This window comes from Salvelinus sp. IW2-2015, linkage group LG36 (genome assembly GCF_002910315.2).
Source record: "Salvelinus sp. IW2-2015 linkage group LG36, ASM291031v2, whole genome shotgun sequence".
Lineage (NCBI taxonomy): Eukaryota > Metazoa > Chordata > Actinopteri > Salmoniformes > Salmonidae > Salvelinus > Salvelinus sp. IW2-2015.
This window is the reverse complement of record NC_036875.1, coordinates 10,239,955-10,257,376: the sequence shown is the minus strand read 5'-3', so window position 1 is coordinate 10,257,376 and position 17,422 is coordinate 10,239,955. Positions and strand designations below refer to the sequence as shown.

General features: G+C 41.8%; 1 pseudogene; it reads left to right on the top strand.

Moving 5' to 3' along the window:
• The first annotated feature begins 10,045 nt into the window (after nt 1-10,045).
• On the top strand, nt 10,046-17,112 carry LOC139023742 (dipeptidyl peptidase 4-like; annotated as a pseudogene).
• Nucleotides 17,113-17,422: the final 310 nt, after the last annotated feature.

Genomic DNA, 17,422 nt, shown 5'->3' with positions numbered 1-17,422 from the left:
ACAAAATGCCTAGAACTCCACAACTTGCGAATATATTCTATATAATTCCAATTGTTACCCATGTTCACTGATAATAACTGGACTACTTGTGATATGTGGTGAATAGAAAAGCCACTTCCTAAATCTTAACAAATTCAGCGCCCTCTGAAAGTTATTTGGGCTGCTGACTTCGAGGAGGCATCCCTGTGACTAGTAAGCATTTCCTTACGGTTGCATCCTGGAGTTTAATAAGGGAAGCCAAGTGCAACTTTAATTGGAAGGAGTAATTTTTTGGGGGGTGTGCTTAAGTTTCGTTTTTTCTGCGTTATGTTAATTATTTGGCATCCAGAGAGTGTGCGAAGAAGTTGACTTGTTATTCCACTAGCGGATGAATGCCTATACAGAATCGGTGCTACTATGGTCAGTAAAACTAATGCACATTAGAAATACATACAAATTGTGTTTTTAAATTAATTTAACGAGAAGCCTCATCAAAATGATCTTTGCATGAAAAATACCTCACAAATGTTTTGTTGCTAAGATATATAAAGAAATCCTGTGTTTCGGGCATTGTGAAGCATCATGTTGCCTTGTCTCGTTTTATGCAGGTATTCGTTATCTATAGGAGAATAAGACAGAAATGTTACTTTTTGAGACACATGAGCAAAACGGGGTCACTTCAAAAACAAAACTGACAATGACATTTTTGATTTTAAATGTCACTGCAGTGAATCAACAAACTAATTTGACATTTAAAATCACATTACTGTTGATTATTTATTATGACTGACTAAACTGAACTTGAAGTTGAATAATCATCCATTTGAAGGGTCCTTGGTCAGAAATTAAGCATAATAAGCTACTCGGTGGACACCATAGTTACAGAGTGAAAGAAAACCATTTCTCATATAATTAAATGTTGAAATCATCCATAAATGATAAGATAAAGCAATTTACTATTTAGATATATTGCCATGGGGACAGTTACTAACGTGATGACAACAGCAACCCCCAGTACCGCCCAAAGCACCTTGCTGCAGCAATGTTATTAAAGGTGAGGGTGAAACAATGTTGCAAAAAGCTCTGTGTGAATTATAAAGTAGCCTATAATATTGGAGAACTCACTGACATGCTATCAATATATCTTGGTAAGTTTGTATCTTGCCTTATTAAATATGATTAGGCCTACATATTAAGGCTAARTTCATCAATAAATCTCAGAGCTGTTTTCCAAAACGATCGTTATTAAAGTTGCACTTGAAAACGCTTGTTATTTACCGACCGCCTCAGACCACTCATAGAACAGGCTAAGTGAGTCGTTAGAKGCTTTTTTGCCCTTCGCGTCACTTTAGATCTCCGCTAAACATTGAATGAAGAAGTTTATCTGTCTCACTGTGGCCGCCGATGACTTCACAACGAAGTTGACTACAAATACAAAGTTGCCAAAGGCTTTGCAATTGTTACAAACAAGTGAAGGATAAAATGATGATTCAAATGAAAGCCAAGATGAATGCATTCAAATAAATAGGCTGGAGTGGTGTAAAGCTCACCGCCATTGGACTCTGGAGCAGTGGAAACGCATTCTCTGGAGTGATGAATCACAGTTCACCATCTGGCAGTCCGACGGATGAATCTGGGTTTGGCAGATGCCAGGAGAATGCTGCCTGCCCCAATGCATAGTGCCAACTGGAAAGTTTGGTGGAGGAGAAATAATGGTCTAGGGTTGTTTTTCAGTGTTTGGGCTAGTCCCCTTAGTTCCAGTTAGGGGAAATCTTAACGCTACAGCCTACAATTACATTCTAGACGATTCTGTGCTTCCAACTTTGTGGCATCAGTTTGGGGAAGACCCTTTCCGGTTTCAGCATGACAATGCCCCCCTGCACAAAGTGAGGTGCATACAGAAATGCTTTTTTGAGATGGAAGAACTTGTGTGGTAGAATTTGACTGGCCTGCACAGAGCCCTGCCCTCAATCCCATCGAACACCTTTGGGATGAATTGAAACGTGGACTGCGAGCCAGGCTGAATCGCCCAACATCAGTGCCCGACCTCAATAATGCTCTTAGTAGCTGAATAGAAGCAAGTCCCCCGCAGCAATGTTCCAACATCTAGTGAAAAGCCTTCACCGAATATTGGAGGCTGTTATAGCATCAAAGGGGGTACCAACTCCATATTAATGCCCATGATTTTGGAATGAGATGTTTCACTAGCAGGTGTCCACATACTTTTGGTCAGGAACGACCAAAAAAGTGTTAAACAAATCAAAATATATTTTAGATTCTTCAAAGTAGCCTTGATGACAGCTTTGCACATTCTTGGCATTCTCTCAACCAGTTTCACCTGGAATGCTTTTCCAACAGTCTTGAAGGAGTTTCCACATATGCTGAGCACTTGTTGGCTTCTTTTCCTTCCCTCTGCAGTCCAACTCATCCCAAACCATCTCAATTGGATTGAGGTTGTGTGATTGTGGAGACCAGGTCATCTGATGCAGCACTTCATCACTCTACTTCTTGGTTAAATAGCCCTTACACAGTATGGAGGTGTGTTTTGGGTCATTGTCCTGTTGAAAAACAAATGATAGTCCCACTAAGCTCAAACCAGATGAGGTGGCGTATCGCTGCATGCTGTATCGAATGCTGTGCTAGCCATGCTGGTTAAGTGTGCCTTGAATTCTAAATAAATCACAGACAGTGTCACCAGCAAAGCATCCCCAACCCATTACACCTCCTCCTCCATGCTTCACGGTGGGAACCACACATGCGGAGATCATCTGTTCACCTACTCTGCGTCTCACAAAGACACGGTTGGTTTTAACCAAAAATCTCATATTTGGACTCATCAGACCAAAGGACAGATTTCCATCGGTTTAATGTCCATTGCTTGTGTTTGTTAGCCCAAACATGTCTCTTCTTATTGTTGGTTTCCTTTAGTAGTGGTTTCTTTTCAGCAATTCTACCATGAAGGCCTGATTCACACAGTCTCTTCTGAACAGTTGATGTTGAGATATGTCTGTTACTTGAACCCTGTGAAGCATTTATTTGGGTTGCAATCTGAGGCTGGTAACTCTAATGAACTTATCCTCTGCAGCAGAGGTAACTCTGGGTCTTCCTTTCCTGTGGCGGTCCTCAGGAGAGCTGGTTTCATCATAGCACTTGATGGTTTTTGCGGCTGCACTTGAAGAAACTTTAAAAGTTCTTGAAATGTTCCGTATTGACTGACCTGCATGACTGTTATTTCTCTTTACATATTTGAGCTGTTTTTGGCATAATATGAAGATGGTCTTTTACCAAATGTATTTATTTATTTTTATTTAACCTTTATTTAACTAGGCAAGTCAGTTAAGAACAAATTCTTATTTACAATGATGGCCTACCAAAAGGCAAAAGGCCTCCTGCGGGGACGGGGGCTAAAAAAAATTATAAAATATAAGTATAGGACAGGACACACATCCCGACAAGAGAGACAACCACAACACTACATAAAGAGAGACCTATRACAACAACATAGCAAGGCAGCAACACATGACAACACAGCATGGTAGCAGCACAAAACATGGTACAAACATTATTGGGCACAGACAACAGCACAAACTGCAAGAAGGTAGAGATAAACAATACAAAATTCAAAAGGCACTCGCACATCTGAGCAATCTTATTTGCAGGTGCATGGCAACAATTGAACAAGATGAAGGAAAAAGGAAACCGCACACTGCTCTTGATAGTATCACCGATATTTAATAAGCTTACGTATCGGCCACACGGCCTTCGTCAGAGCTCTGACAGAGCTCTGCCGTGTGGCCGATACGTAAGCTTATTAAATATCGGTGATACTATTAAGAGCAGAGATAAACAATACATCACGCAAAGCAGCCACAACTGTCAGTAAGAGTGTCCATGATTGATTCTTTGAATGAAGAGATTGAGATACAACTGTCCAGTTTGAGTGTTGCAGCTCGTTCCAGTCGCTAGCTGCAGCGAACTCCTAACTTGTCACAATGCAACACAACTGATTGGCTCAAACATGTTAAACGCATCAAACACATTAACCTCTCTTGGGTAGGGGGCAGTATTTTCACGTCCGGATGAAAAGCGTGCCCAGAGTAAACTGCCTGCTACTCAGGCCCAGATCCTAGGATATGCATATTATTAGTAGATGTGGATAGAAAACACTCTGAAGTTTCTAAAACTGTTTGAATGATGTCTGTGAGTATAACATAACTCATATGGCAGGCAAAAACCTGAGAAAAAATCCAGCCAGGAAGTGGGAAATCTGAGGTTTGTAGTTTTTCAACTCTTTGCTTATCCAAGATACAGTGGAAATGGGGTCATGTTGCACTTCCTAAGGCTTCCACTAGATGTCAACAGTCTTTAGAACCTTGTTTGAGGCTTCTACCGTGAAGTGGGGGCGAATGAGAGGGGATTGAGTAAGGTCTCTCCCAGAGTGCCACAAGCTGACCATGCGCGTTCATGTGAGAGAGTTAGCTTGCGTTCCATTACATTTCTGAAGACAAAGGAATTCTCCGGTTGGAACATTATTGAAGATTTATGTTAAAAACATCCGAAAGATTGATTCTATACATCGTGTGACATGTTTCTACGGACTGTAACGGAGCTTTTTGACTTTGTCTGCACCTAGTGATCGTGCGTCATGAATTTTGATTACTGGGCTAAACGCGCTAACAAAAAGGAGTTATTTGGACATAAATKATGGACTTCATCGAACAAAACAAAGATTTATTATGGAACTGGGACTCCTGGGAGTGCATTCTGATGATCATCAAAGGTAAGTGAATATTTATAATGCTATTCTGACATCTGTTGACTACACAACATGGCGGATATCTCTTTGGGTTTTGTTGGTCTCTGAGCGCTGTACTCAGATTATAGCATGGTGTGCTTTTTCCGTAAAGTTTTTTTGAAAGCTGACACAGCGGTTGCATTAAGGAGAAGTGGATCTAAAATTCCATGCATAACAGTTGTATCTTTTAGCAATGTTTATTATGAGTATTTCTATAAATTGATGTGGCTCTCTGCAAAATCACCGGATGTTTTGGAACTACTGAACATAACACACCAATGTAAACTCAGATGTTTGGATATAAATATGAACTTTACCGAACAAAACATACATGTATTGTGTAACATTAAGTCCTATGAGTGTCATCTGATGAAGATCATCAAAGGTTAGTGATTAATTTTATCTGTATTTCTGCTTTTTGTGACTTTTTGTGACTCTCTTTGGCTGAAAAAATGGCTGTGTTTTTCTGTGACTTGGCTCTGACCTAACATAAATGTTTGGTGTGCTTTCGTCGTAAAGCCTTTTTGAAATCGGACACTGTGGCTGGATTTACAACAAGTGGGTTGTAACCACTTTTACAACAAAAGGGTGTAAAATACTTGTATGTTTGAGGAATTTTAATTATGGGATATCTGTTGTTTTGAATTTGGCGCCCTGCAGTTTCACTGGCTGTGGACGAGGTGAGACGCTACCGTCCCACATACCCTATTAAGAAGGAAAGGCAGGCCTCCCGGGTGGCGCAGTGGTCTAGAGCACTGCATCGCAGTGCTATGCTGCGCCACCAGAGTCTGGGTTCACGCCCAGGCTCTGTCGCAGCCGGCCGCGACCGGGAGGTCCATGGGGCGACGCACAATTGGCTTAGCGTCGTCCGGTTTAGGGAGGGTTTGGCCGGTAGGGATATCCTTGTCTCATCGCGCTCCAGCGACTCCTGTGGCGGGCCGGGCGCAGTGCGCGCTAACCGAGGGGGGCGGGTGCACGGTGTTTCCTCCGACACATTGGTGCGGCTGGCTTCCGGGTTGGAGGCGCGCTGTGTTAAGAAGCAGTGCGGCTTGGTTGGGTTGTGCTTCGGAGGACGCATGACTTTCGACCTTCGTCTCTCCCGAGCCCGTACGGGAGTTGTAGCGATGAGACAAGATAGTAATTACTAGCGATTGGATACCACGAAAATTGGGGAGAAAAGGGGATAAAAAATAAAATAAAAAATAAAAAATAAAAAAATAAAGAAGGAAAGGCACACCTTTTAACAAGGCACACCTGTTAATTGAAATGCATTCCAGGTGACTACCTCATGAAGCTGGTTGAGAGAATGCCAAGAGTGTGCAAAGCTGTCATCAAGGCAAAGGGTGGCTACTTTGAAGAATCTCAAATATAAAATATATTTTGATTTGTCTAACACTTTTTTGGTTACTACATGATTCCATATGTGTAATTTCATAGTGTTGATGTCTTCACTATTATTCTACATTGTAGAAAATAATAAAAAATAAAGTGTCCAAATTTTTGACTGCTACTGTATATCTGAGAGCTATAAGAAAGATCAGGAAACTATTTAAAAATGTTTTTGCATGTATTTATCCCCTTATTTTAGGCGCTAAACTATCTCCATATATACTGGCACCGAGACCTTAAGCAAAACGGAGAACATCATCCTGTTAGTGAGTGTCTCATCTTTCAATAGAGTGGTCATAATAGTTTGTAGGCCAAACCGTTTCGGACACAACAGACGTTTTTGTGAGAAGATTTTCAGGATGTCTCATGATCTGACAAACACTGCTCTAGCTCTGCAACCTTTCAGGGCGACGTCAGTGGATGTAGTGTATTGAGACGAAGCCCATGCAAAAAAACAATAACATACGTATCTCTAGTTCCAACAGACRGATTTTGATGGGAATTTTTGTGTGATGTTAGTTATTCTTATTTTTTTAGGGGGTAGATCAGCTTTAATATTGCAGATGGATTGTAGCTTCCATCAATGTAATTGTCTGCATCACTTCCAATCCCCCATATATTTTTTGGCAAATATATATATAGTGAACAACAACGCTTAGGCCTCTACTTTCAGCTTATATATACTATATACATTTTATGGAMACAGTCTGTTTTACAATAGTTATATTTTGTTTGTTTTTACTCCTGTCCTTCCTCTACCCTCAACCTCCCCCATCTATTTCTGATGTCCATCCGGTTTGATTTCTATTTGCCATATATTTCAAACTGTGCTCTTTCACAAAAGTTCTTAACCCATATACGCTTTGTTGTTGTTTGTAACAATTGCAAAACGCTTTGGGAACGTTGTATTTGTAGTCAACTTCGTTCTGATTCTGCGGTCACAGTCAAACAGATACCTAGCCTAAACATCTCTATTCTATGTTTAGCAGAGATCTTCTGTGAATAAAGTAGTTAAAAAAGGGCAAAAAACATCTAACAATGTCCTTTGGCTGCTCTATGAGTAGTCTGGATCACTCTTAGATGTGGGAAGGTGTTTAAGAGCAAAGTTACTAACAAAGGCTCTGGGAAACGAGGCCCTGGTGTTTCCATCTTCTGTTCCCCCATAACATTCATCAATCCTGTGAACATTCCACAAGTTGTGCAATACTTTTCCTGGGCTCCAACAGGAAACAAACTGGTGAGTAATTAAAAAACAGTCTGATACAGTATCTAGTCTAGTGTCCCAAATGGCACCCTATTCCCCATTTACTACACTCATTTTAACCAGGGCCCATAGGGAAGTAGTGCACTGTGTAGGGAATGGGGTGCCGTTTGGGACGTAGGTATTCAAGTCATGTGTATACACTATAAAATACAAAGTCAAGTCTATCCATGGACAATATCAAACAACAACAGAACATATTTCGTTTTTTTTTATTACCATTAGCTACAGCCAAAGCTGCATCTACTCTTCCCGGGAGCGACACAAATCACAAAATACATCATATTAATAGTAAATTACAGCTGAAGGACAGAAGTACATAAAATGACATAATACATAACATTAATAGTCAATTACAGCTGAAGGACAGAAGTACATAAAATGACATAATACATAACATTAATAGACAGGTACAGAACCACATACTGTACATTTAAAATAAGAATAACACACTTTCATATTATTATGCCTTAGCAATCCATACAACATGTACTCATAATAACAGCTACACTGCAGCCATCCATTTTCTAACATTTACTTACTGTTAAACTTGTAGGTCCTGATCCTAATCTCTCAGAACCAGTTGTTCTGTAAACACTAGGATGACTTTCACAACATTAAGAGCCACCTGTGTCCTTGGTTCTCCCATTTGACGTCAAGACTATTAATAATAATGTGATTCATAGATGTTATGGAATGCAAGTGCAACGAAAACAATGGAAATGCAACAATTCCTCCAGCTAAGGCTTCAACCACAGTTTTCACCCTAGCAACCGTGCTATTCCGTTCATAAATGAGCTACAGATGGAGTTTTCTCCCCGTTAACGGCTTTAATTTAATCCCTTACCTCAGCAACCGCGTTGAAGTTTCCTCCAGATAAAGTTTGAATTTAATCCTTCACTTTAGCTACATACGTGGACATTTTAGAGATCCATCACTCCATTCTGTTAAATAAATTGAACAAAATCATAAATTATCATCAGATGGGCTTCACTTACGTCCTTTGCTCTATCTAGTGCATAGAAATGTAGAACTTAACCCAACATTTACCGTGTTACAGTCTACCGCCCATAAAGGGTTAACTGAGGTATAGTGTAACGTGTTACAGTCTACCACCCGTAAAGGGTAAGCTAAGATATAGTGTAATGTGTTACAGTCTACCACCCGTAAAGGGTTAGCTAAGGTATAGTGTAATGTGTTACAGTCTACCACCCGTAAAAGGGTTAGCTAGATATAGTGTAAGTGTTACAGTCTACCACCCGTAAAGGTAGCTAAGTATAGTGTAATGTGTTTACAGTCTACCACCCGTAAAGGGTTAGCTAAGATATAGTGTAATGTGTTACAGTCTACCACCCGTAAAGGTTAGCTAAGATATAGTGTAATGTGTTACAGTCTCACACCGTAAAGGTTAGCTAAGATATAGGTGTAATGTGTTACAGTCTACCACCCGTAAAGGTTAGCTAAGGTATAGTGTAATGTTTTACAGTCTACCACCCGTAAAGGTTTAGCTAAGTATAGTGTAATGTGTTACAGTCTACCACCCGTAAAGGGTTAGCTAAGTATAGTGTAATGTGTTACAGTCTACCACCCGTAAAGGGTTAGCTAAGATATAGTGTAACGTGTTACAGTCTACCACCCGTAAAGGGTAAGCTAAGGTATAGTGTAATGTGTTACAGTCTACCACCCGTAAAAGGTTAGCTAAGTATAGTGTAATGTGTTACAGTCACCACCCGTAAAGGGTTAGCTAAGATATAGTGTAATGTGTTACAGTCTACCACCCGTAAAGGGTTAGCTAAATATAGTGTAATGTGTTACAGTCTACCACCCGTAAAGGGTTAGCTAAGATATAGTGTAATGTGTTACAGTCTACCACCCGTAAAGGGTTAGCTAAGGTATAGTGTAATGTGTTACAGTCTACCACCCGTAAAGGGTTAGCTAAGGTATAGTGTAATGTGTTACAGTCTACCACCCATTAAGGCTTAGCTAAGATATAGTGCGTGTCCTTTGKACTTATTCATAAAATGAATAAATTCCCCTTGATATGGAGTTTCCTCCGGTTATCTTATGGAGTTTTGCATTTCCATTTTCATTCCCCGCACCACACTCACACCCAGCAGCATCCACCAATCAAACACAAAATAAGAATACACTTTCATACACTTAAAYAAAACTTTGCTCTACTGACTAACATCAGTACGCTGACCAGACTATGACATCATATGGAGCAGCACGTCCTTACTCTACTGAGGCTTTGCTTACAATCGCTTTCTCTCAGCAGGCCCTGWTATCCTGATGCCAAAGGTGCATCTTATCTTGAACTTTAACCCAAACACCAGATGTGCTCTCTCTCCCATGTCAAGTATGGGCAATGGCCCTGAGCGATAAACATGCAAAAGCACAGTGGGTTTAGCTGCTGCACCAACCAAAATAATCTGGAGTAGGATTCCAGGGCATTAAAACCACTGTAGAGGAAGTTCCAGTAGGCTGTCTCTAGCGTAAACTAAAGAGAATGGAATGCTGACATTAACTTGACTATCGGTCTCTCTGCCAGGCTTTACGTCTGGAATTACAACATTTATTTGAAACCCAAAGCCACTGCTGAAGCATGCAAGTCGCCCATAATGGAACTGATCATCAGATCCTTAACGGTGCCCCTGACTGGGCATATGAGGGTGAGTACTGAGTAGCATTGATACATTTTAGAGGGAAGGGACAAGGTGGGTTTCATCACACACAAGGCTTTAGAGTAACGTGATTTCTTCCACTTTTTCCAGAAGAGGTTTTCTCATCCAATGAGGCAATATGGTCGTCACCAACTGGAAAGTATCTGTCTGATGTTGAGTTTAATGACACGATCAATATMTTTTTGTATGGATATGGACAATACCCCAGAATGGTGGTTGTCCCATACCCTAAGGTGGGATGTTGTAATATGTGCCCTTTTTAAAGCATGGTATGAATGTCATAAGAATGATATATATACCACAGATAGCAGGTAATAGGTCAAATATACAGTATACCATCATCACACATTATGTGTGTGTTGTACATTGTACATTGTACAGAGTAAATACAGCATTTGAAGTATATGTTCTGTATCCTGAAAGAATGCTCATCATTTTTGTTATTCGTGTTATCTCCTGTCAAGGCTGGTTCAACAAATTCTAAGGCAAAGCTGTTTGTGGTGGACACAACAAATCCGTCAAGGCGGACACAGGTGGTGGTGCCAGATTCCATTGGTGCAGGGTACAGTATCATGTCATACTTTCATATACGTTGATAGCGGTTGATATAGTAAAGTGTTCTCATAGGGTGATATAAAAAAGGGTGATATAAACCGGTCGCTTTGTGTTGTTTTCCTCCCAGTGATCACTATTTGAGATCAGTCACATGGGGTGACGGATGAGCACGTCGCCGTTCAGTGCACCAGGAGGAAGCAGAACCATGTCCTTTTACAGATCTATGACCTTGGAAACAACTGGAATGAGAACCAGGTAGTTGTCACCTCACCTCACTCTGTGGGTGGGCTCCTTGGTTAGAAAACAGCATTCAGAGAACAGAGAATCATGTGTTTTCCAACATTAACACCAGGAATGTTGCTGTTTGAATCATACTGGAACTGTATAGGCTAATAGGACATTTTGTCTTGATAAATGTATTAAAATACATTTCTTTTTTTATTTTAGAAATGTGAACAAGTAAGCAAGACAGTTTGGGTTGGCCAGGTAAGTTCACATACTGTATAATGAAAGAAMCTGTCACGCCCTGACCATAGTTTGCTTTGTATGTTTCTATGTTTTGTTTGGTCAGGGTGTGATCTGAGTGGGCATTCTATGTTGTATGTCTAGTTTGTCTGTTTCTGTGTTTGGCCTGATATGGTTCTCAATCAGAGGCAGGTGTTAGTCGTTGTCTCTGATTGGGAACCATATTTAGGTAGCCTGTTTTGTCATTGTGGGTTGTGGGTGATTGTCTATGTGTAGTGTTTTGTGTCAGCACTATTTTTCTATAGCTTCATGTTCGTTGTTTGTTATTTYTGTATAGTTCGTTCAGTGTTCTCTTTTTAAATAAATATCAAGATGAACACTTAGCACGCTGCATATTGGTCCTCCGATCCTTCCAACTACTCCTCCTCAGATGAGGAGGACGACAAGCGTGACAGAACCATGAGAACTAAATGTAGCTTTTTATGATTGCTTATTCAAAATCAAATCAAWTTTTTTTTGCCAWATGCACAGGATAATAAAATGCAGACTTGCAAGCTATTCAAGGGAAAGGGGGATACCTAGTTAGTTGTACAACTGAATGCCTTCCGCATTTATCCAACCCCTCTGAATCAGAGAGGTGTGGGGGGGGCTGCCTTAATCGACATCCAAAAGTGGGTTAACTGCCTTGCTCAGGGACAGAACCACAGATTTTTACCTTGTCAGCTCGGGGATTCGATCCAGCAATCTTTTGGATACTGGCCCAACGCTCTAACCACTAGGCTACCTGCCAGGGATGGTATTTGTTCAAATATGTAGATTTGATTGATTGATTCCAGTCTACTGTAMATGTTAGCAATATCAGAATTCAACTCCTACAGTATGAACGTGTATATCATTCCAAAGGGCAAGGCAACACCCATTACCTAATTTCAAAACTCACTCAAGGCGCTATGTAAGTACAGATGCAAATCCATTTCACTTAAATAGATAACAAAATAGAGTAAACCTACTATTTATCTATCACTTTGACCACATTGTCTTTAATGTGTTTCTCATAACCCCCCATGGACATTTCATTTCAAGTGGTTTCTCTAAATTCATGATCCTGAATACCAAATAAACCATGAAAGTATGTTCAATTGTTCATCGTTCAGACAGAGATGTTAACTCGTATGAACCTGTGGTTTGTTTGTTTGTGAGGGTTATGATCGGAAGGAGCCACTCTGCTCCCCCAGTGCCTCACCTGTGGCCTGTATAAGGACAGGTGTCAGTACAACTCAGTCTACTTCAGCTACGATGCCTCTTACTACCGCATGGACTGCTATGGTCAGTTACCCTATTCCCCATTCACACCCTGAGCACTAACCCATCCGTGATCAATGCACAAAAATAACTGTGCTGCGCAATATCAATGAGTAACACAATAAGTGTCCCAGATAACACCCTATTCCCTATGCAGTGCACTACTTTTGACCAGGGCCCATAGGCCACAGTCTCAGTTCTGACCTCTGACCTCCAGGTCAGTTAGTAGAGGTTATGTGGTGAACAATTAGCCTACGTGATGTTTTAGTGTATTGTGTGGGCTGATTGTTTCTTAACAGGACCTGGAACACCTTTGTTCACACTCAGGGATGATAGATGCTCAGGTGAAGGTATGCAAAAAGTACCACTATTATGGAAATACTCTTTGTAACTGACCAATACTCAGGTTCATGAATCTTCACCATAAACGGGCCAACTTCTGATTTTACTTTTAATTGATAAAGAAGTTTTGTTTTAAGAGCTCCTGGTTCTTCGTGACAACAAAGATCTTGAAGACATGATAAAATAATTCCATATGCCGACCATGCAGTGTGGGACCCTGAGGGTAGCAGAATTTGGTGAGACTGAAGTTTTACAGACTGGCAGATCAAATCATACCATGCTGAATCAAATGTATATCTATTGGCATCATGTTTCACTACCTTTTGCCAACAGATCTCTGGTATCAAATGATGTTACGCCCTAATTTCCCCCCAAAAATAAAAGTACCCTCTTCTAATTGATATGTAAGTACACAGGCCTAAGCATCTTACAGGATTTGCAGAGAATTGATTACCCCATCCATTTCACTTCACTTTACTGCCTCCAGATCCAGTACATTATATTACAATAATTGTAATTGGTCAAGTTGTGTCAAGTTATATACTGATTTCCCTTGCAGATATGGAGGCCCCTGTAGTCAGAAGGCAGATTATCGCTACAGACTGAACTGGGGTTCGTACCTCTCCAGTACGGAGGGGATCATAGTGGCCAGTTTCGATGGACGGGGAAGCAGTTACCAAAGGGACAAAATAATGCACTCCATCTACCAACGTCTTGGAACGTTGAAGGTGGATGATTAAATAACGGCCGTGGGGTAAGATGCCATTGAACTACAGAGACCTCAGTGTGTCAAGTATAACATCTGTTTAACAATATGTAAAAACAATTTACAAGTAAGGCAATGTATTCATTTCTGATAATTAATACAAATTGGAATACCCCAAAGTGGGCTATCTGTTTCTCTTGAAAAAGGTCTCATTAATGTAATCTGCTCTCATCAGTTTTTGATTCTGATGAGATCAACACTTGACTGACATAATACTGTAGCTAGAGCAGATCAAATAAAGACGTTTCGTTTTTTTTGTTACTAGAAAATTAATTGACATGGGCTTTATAGACCATGAACGAATAGCCATATTGGGTTGCGTAAATTGGCTATTCTCTTAGATTCTGTATATATTTCTTACAAATATGTTGTTGTAAATATTTGTTCAGTTAAACTAACTGATGTGGTTTGAAATAATCTGTTTTCAGTCATATGGTGGCTTTGTCACGTGGATGGCTTTGGGTGTGTCACGTCTACTTCTGCTCCTCCCCTCCTGCGTTCGACGTCGCCGGTATACTAACCACCAGTCCTGGGATCCATCATTACTCACACCTGGCATCAATCATTACCTTACTTATTACCCCACCTATATTTGGCACTCCCTTAGGTTCTTTCCCCAGTCAGTATTGTTTATGTGTTTCATGTCTATACGCTACTCGTGTTTGTTATATTGTTCGATGTTCCGTTTATTATTAACCTCACCACCTGCACTTGCTTTCCGACTCCCAGCGTATACACCCAGATCCCACGATCTCCTTTGTGGTGGAGGTGGACGCTTCAGAGGTGGGTGTGGGGGCAGTTCTGTCTCAACGACAGGGTAATGCACAGAATTTGTATCCGTGTGCATATAACTCTAAGAAACTGTCCCCTGCAGAGAGGAATTACGACGTCAGTGACGAGAGCTCCTGGCTGTGAAGTTGGCGTTAGAGGAGTGGAGACACTGGCTGGATGGCGCCAAGGAACCATTCGGCATCCTTACCGACCATCGGAACCTGGAGTACATACGGACAGCGAGGAGGCTGAATCCGCGCCAAGCAAGGTGGGCCCTTTTCTTCACAAGGTTTGTCTTCACGCTGACCTATCGCCCAGGTAAAAAAAAAACGCCAAGGCCGATGCCCTGTTCCGTCTCTATGATTCGGGAGAGGGTCCTGTCCAGAATGCACCTATAATCCCATCCTCCCGAGTCGTAGCTCCTGTGGTCTGGGACGTAGATGTGGACATTCGCAAAACTCTGGAGAGGGAGCCCACACCCACTAACTGTCCTCCTGAGCGCATCTACGTTCCCAAGAGGATAAGGGATCGGCTGCTGACCTGGGCACACACAGCTGTTGTCGCTGGACATCCAGGTATTTCTCGCACTACCCAATCCATCTCTGAGAAGTACTGGTGGCCCACCTTGGCACAGGACGTCACTCGTTACGTCAACTCCTGTTCCATATGTGCCCAAACCAAATTCCCCCAGAACGCTCCAGCAGAGAAACTCCTTCCCATGCTTCAGCATCCCTGGTCCCATCTATTAATTTTCTTTGTTACTGATCTCCCCTCCTCTGATGGTTTCACCACCATTTTGGTGGTTGTGGATAGATTTTCAAAATCCTGTCGTTAAATCCCTCTTTCTGGTCTCCCTACTGCTATTCCAGCAGGTCTTCCGGCATTATGGCCTTCCCGGAAGACATCGTCTCAAACCATGGCCCCTAATTCACATCACAGGTATGGAGAGCCTTTATGGAGAAGCTCGGGGTCACTGTCAGCCTCACTTCCAGGTATAGGCCTCAGTCCAACGGGCAGGTGGAGAGGATGAACCAGGAGCTGGGGAGGTTCCTGAGGAGCCACTGTCAGGACCAGCAGGGAGAGTGGGCTCGATTCCTTCCATGGGCGGAGTACGCCCAGAACTCGCTGCAACACTCCTCCACTGGGTTGACCCCCTTCCAGTGTGTTCTGGATTTTGGAGCGTCTCTCACGTGAGACTCCAGCATGACATCCACCGTCAAAAGGAGTAGGCAGACCGCCACCGCAGTTAGACCCCCGTGTACCACCCTGGGGACCGTGTCTGGCTTCCTACCAGGAACCTCCCACTTCGCCTGCCCTGCAAGAAGCTGACCAGAGGGTCACCATGGTGACGTATAGGTTTCAGCTTCCCAGTGACTTTTGTATCTCACCTTCTTGGTTCCCTAGCTTGATGCTGTCCCCCATGACACCCCTCCACTCATCCTGGACATCGAGGGTGGTCTGGACTAAGCCGTCAGATCTTTACTAAACTCCCGACGTCGTGGGGGTCGGCTCCAGTATCTGGTGGACTGGGAGGTGTATGGCCCGGGTTTCGGTCGGACCGGACCGGCCCTCTCCTTGTCCTCGGGGCTGCTCCCCTGGTCGGCGCCGTCCTGCGTCTGGAGCCGGGGGGGGGGGGGGGGGCACTGTCACATCCACTCCTCCCCTCCGGTGTTCGGTGTTCGATGTCACCGGTATACTAACCACCGGTCCTGGGATCCATCATTACGAACTCTTGGCATCAATCATTACACGCACCTGCACGTCATCAGGCACACCTGGACTCCATTACCTCACTTATTACCACTCCTATATCTGGCTCGCCCTTAGGTTCTTTCCCCAGTCAGTATTATTTATGTGTTTCATGTCTATACCGGCTCGTGTTTGTTACATTGTTAGATGTTCCGTTTATTATTAAACTCACCACCTGAACTTGCTTTCTGACTCCCAGCGTATACGTTACAGGGTGCTGGAGTTTTCAAGTGTCGAATAGCAGTTGCCCCAGTAGCTAAGTGGGTATATTATGGTATGTATCAGGGCGTATAACCGTACAACAGGTCTAATACTATAAAAACATGCATTTAGTAATGCAAAAAGTTCAAAAGGCAATGTTTGTTTCACCTTATATGAGTACAGTCACTAGCTGGATATTCCTTTTCCAGACTTGTGTATACTGAATGCTATATTAGTAAACTGGAGAAAAATGCTGAAGGTAAAGACATCAGAAACATCACAACATCCTTCTTAGTCATCAAATAATCTATTGTATGTCAACTGTAACTGTGTCTACATAAAAATATACTGTATATTATATTCAACAGAATTCCATAGTAACAACTAGAGCACAGAATTTCAAATCAGTGGACTATCTCCTGGTTCATGGGACAGCTGATGGTATGTGTCTTTGTTTCAGTTAAATATTTTACATGCTACTCAATCACACACTCACACACAATGCTGTATTTTTAATGTATAATGTATAGAATATAGTACTCAGTATAGCCATTAACAGGTGAATGCTCCTGATCTTATTCAAAACTGGTTTTAATGGTATTTGACAGACGCATATATTTCCTTGTTCAATAAGATATTACAAACAGTTTGTTTTTCTTGTAGACAATGTTCACTTCCAGCAATCTGAACACATCTCTAAAGCCCTGGTTGACCAGCACGTTGACTTTGAGGCCATGGTAAATATTGGTTTGGGGAGGACAACCTGAGGAAGGAGGTGGGTTGCACTTGGAGTCCGCGTGAGGAGTGTAAAATATTCTTCATTGGTTCTGATCTACAGAATGCCAATGTTTGATAGTCCTAGGGCTAACTACAGTACGTGTAAGAATATTTTGGGGAGTTACTACTGTATGTTACATGCAAACTATATGTTACAACTTTCATTACACACATTTGACAGTTTATAAGACATTTTGCATACCCTTCACTGAGTGGTTTGAATATGACCTAACTGTATCTATGATATAATGATATGAACTACACTGAGTGTACAAAACATTAAGAACACCTGCTCTTTCATTGACATAGACTGACCAGGTGAATCCAGGAGAAAGTGAATCCAGGTGAAAGCTATGATCCCTTATTGATGTCACGTGTTACATTCA